This window comes from Populus nigra, chromosome 13, assembly GCF_951802175.1.
Source record: "Populus nigra chromosome 13, ddPopNigr1.1, whole genome shotgun sequence".
Lineage (NCBI taxonomy): Eukaryota > Viridiplantae > Streptophyta > Magnoliopsida > Malpighiales > Salicaceae > Populus > Populus nigra.
Window position 1 is genome coordinate 12,049,318 of NC_084864.1, and position 2,815 is coordinate 12,052,132.

Consider the following 2,815-nt stretch of genomic DNA (forward strand, 5'->3'; position numbering starts at 1 on the left):
TCCACTACCGATGACAAACAATACCTTAAATTTATATTGCAGTTAATGTATGGACCCACTTCTTTTTTTCCCCATTTGTGTTTTGCCAAGCAACCCTGAGTTTGTGGGTTACATCACCATCAAAACACACGACCAAACACGAAAGAAAAACAAACAAACTCGTCATTTTCACTAATGGAAGAAGCCTCAAGGCAATCATGGTGTCCACAAGGGCAGTCAAAGAAAGCACTCATGATTCCCTCTTGAAAAACTGCATGGTGATCGCATAAGGGGAGTTTATATAGTTATGGCCCTAATTGGGATTGGCTTTGGTTCAATGTTTCTACGAACACCTTGTCTTTCTGATTCAGATATGGTGTTTCTTCTTAATGGGTGTAGGGAATAGGAATTATTACTTCAATCATTTTGGGGTGGAAAATGATGGCTAAGGAGATGCTGCAGTAGGGCACACCCTTTTGTTTTCCTCATATCAAGTTACTCACGGTTAAATCCTCTTGTTAATTTTTTTTTACAGCTTGTTATCAGCAGCCACCCACCCACCTTGCCTTGTCCAAACCATTGCTGAGGTTAGGGTTCTTATATTTTTTACCATGGTCAATTTCGTCTGTTATGAGCTTTATAATCCCTTTTATTGTTTGCTGTCGTATAATTACTCGAAGAAAACAACTGATCTCTCCCTTTTTTAAAAAAACCATTTGTGATCGTTTATTAGATGGAAAGGTTAATTATGGGGTGAAGAAAATGCATGTTAAGAAGATATAGTCATGATCTAATTATAAACCTATACTCATGAAATAATGGTAGGACATTAGAAAATTTTCATACACCTAGAGTGTTGGAAGATAAATATCCTTAATATTTTATGTTAAAAAATCAAAAGAATAAACAATCGAAGTTTTATGATCTAACATGAGGTTTATATTGATCTTCATACCTTTACTCCTTTGCGCTTGATGTATTGCTAAGTCTAAGAGCGATGAGTCCCACAACTTGCTAGACTCATAGACACTTGGCTTTGGCTCGATACCAAGCCAACATACAGTGAATCTGATAGTTTGCTAGATCAATATTTGTTTGGACTCTACATGTAGTGAACTAAAAAATATTAGGTCTGACAGTTCACTAGATCCATGTCTATTTAGGTTCAAAGTGTAGCTGAACTCAAGGATGTTGAGTATAATAGCTCACCAGATCCATGTCTGTTTGGGCTTAGTGCATAACTGAACTCAAGAAAATTGAGTATGGTAGCTTGTTGGACTTATGTCCATTTGGGCTTGGCTCGTAGCCACGCCCAAGGACATTTGACCTTGAAGTAAGCAAGATTAATGTCATTTGGATTTGATATTTTACCAAGCGTAGAGATATTAAGTATGTACGCAAGCTCCACCCACTTATCATTGGGCTTAGAGCGTAACCAAGTCTAAGGATAATGAGTTTGACAGCTTGCTAGACTCATACACACTCGTGCCAAGCCCACGAGTAGTGGATCTGATAGTTTACTAGATCTATTTCCATGTCCGCTTAGGCTTAGTGCATAGCTGATCTCAAGGATATTGGGTCTGACAGGTCATCAGACTCATATTCGTTTAGGCTCAGAGTATAACTGAACTCAAGGATGTTAAGTTTGATAGCACGCTAAATCTATATTTGTTTGAGTTCAGTGCATAACTAAACTTAAAAATATTAGATGTGACAACTTATTGAATTTATGTCTGCTTGGAGTTGGCTAATAGCCACGTCCAAGGGTATTTGGCCTTGAAGTAGGATATTTTGTCAAGCATAAGAATGTTAAGTATGGATATAAACTCTACCCTGAATTATCACCCTTCACTTTATCTTTTGTTTTAAAAAAAAACTTAGCCTAAAAATTAATTTTTAAAAATATGTTGATACATCACATTTTGATGTCTTTTGAGCATGTTTTTCAACTTTCTATTCAGAATGTCCGGTGTGGAAGGCTGCATTTCGTAAAACACTTCCAGTAAAATTATTGGCCAGTGAAGTTTTATTTACGATTTTTGAAGTAGCTAACAAAATCTTCTTGATCTTATTTGCTACGTTCAATTAGATTAGTTGTTCTTGGCTTTCCAAAAGACATGAATGTTTACATTTCTCTTGTTGCACTTTTCCACATAGATGAAAGATTTCTGAAAGTGGCCGGCACTTGAACCTTATGAAAAAGGAGTATTGAATACATATAAACACCTACTGCTTGATAACGAGCATGCATGTATTACGAAAGTGATCATTCCATTTCCATTTCAAGTTTTTCAACATAGGTAATACGAACTGCTACCTGTTGCTAAGCTATTAGAAAGACATTCGGCATTGTCTGAGAATCTTAGCAGTAGAGAAGATGCAGAGCATTTATCTGATATCCATCTTTAAAAATTGCAGGATTCTGTATTTCTTTAATGTACGAACATGAAAGGAAAGGAAGGAATGTCCTGCTAATTAATGCCAGGCCACAAGAGAAAGAAGGAGTTGAGGCCTGTTTCCTCTACTGATGACAAACAATAGCAATTGATATCTATTGTATGAAAATTTGTTTCCAAGTTGGGTCACTGCTGGATCAAAGATTTGCAGTTAATGTGTCCAGCCACTTCTTTTGTCCCCATTTGTGTTTTGCCTAGCAAGTAGCAACCATGAGTTTGAGGGTTGCATCACCATCCAAACACAAAACCAAACACAAAAGAAAAACAAACAAACTAGTCATTTTCACTAATGGAAGAAGCCTTAAGGCTCTCATGGTGTCCACAAAGGCAATCAAACAAAGCACTCATAATTCCCTCTTGAAAAACTGCATGTTGATCAC

At 36.7% G+C, this 2,815-nt stretch overlaps 1 long non-coding RNA gene across 1 annotated transcript; it reads left to right on the plus strand.

The window, feature by feature from the left end:
* LOC133670389 (uncharacterized) lies at nt 1–2,598 on the plus strand. Its single transcript, XR_009834069.1, has 2 exons — nt 1–566; nt 2,398–2,598. It is a non-coding gene; the product is annotated as an uncharacterized LOC133670389 (long non-coding RNA).
* Nucleotides 2,599–2,815: the final 217 nt, after the last annotated feature.